Source organism: Triticum aestivum, chromosome 2A, assembly GCF_018294505.1.
Source record: "Triticum aestivum cultivar Chinese Spring chromosome 2A, IWGSC CS RefSeq v2.1, whole genome shotgun sequence".
In the NCBI taxonomy this organism is placed as follows: Eukaryota; Viridiplantae; Streptophyta; class Magnoliopsida; order Poales; family Poaceae; genus Triticum; species Triticum aestivum.
The window spans coordinates 430,794,477-430,795,348 of NC_057797.1; positions in this window are offsets into that span (position 1 = coordinate 430,794,477).

Sequence of the window (872 nt, forward strand, 5' to 3'; positions counted from 1 at the left end):
GTCACTATATCAAGTGGGCGGAGCCGAGATATGGCACATCACCGGGACCGGATACCTGTCCGGTACTCCGAAGAAGACATCCGAAGATTGGCCTTCGGAGTGGTTTTATATGGAGGACGTCCCCCTTCCGGATCCTATTCGGGCGGGCCTTCCTGAGTTCAATAACGCCCCTCTGAAGAAACGCCGCAGCTGGCGCCCTCGGGACCCCCAGGAGGAAGATAACATAAAGGTCCTTTACCTGATGGGCCAGATAAAAACGCTGGCCAAATCAGGATTGACAATAATCGAGGTTATGTCAATATGTATAATGCAGGGAGTGCAGCCAGTTCAATATCGGGGACAACCCATGTGGCACTTTAATGGAGAAGACGACGCCACCCGTTGCGGTCATAAGGGACCGGACTTCGTCGCTACTCTAGCGAAAATACTGTCCGATCTATATAAAGGAGAGGAGTAGGAGTTCATCCACATTAAGCCACGGGATGGATTCTGCATGTACAACCCCCCAAACTGGGTGAGCTGCTACTTTCTACTCCAGACCTTCCCGCATTCTTCGTCATAAGTATTTACCTTGCTATTTCATAGCAGGAACTGCGAAAAGCTGTGAGGGAGGTCCACAGCCCGCCTCCACAACCAGAAGACCCTGACCGTGCCCTCGACCCCGGACTCGAAGAAGATCCGGACACATTTGTGGAGCTCATCGACAGGATGTTCTACCAGTTAAGCTGCAATGGCGCCCTGGTGGCCATCATAGCCAATTATCCTGGACTGCTCCCTGCATCGCATGTAAGTAAAACTGAAGTCCCAACTTCCGAGAAGGATTCCCTTTTTTCGCACTTCACCTACCGCACACATATGGTGTCTTACAGGGA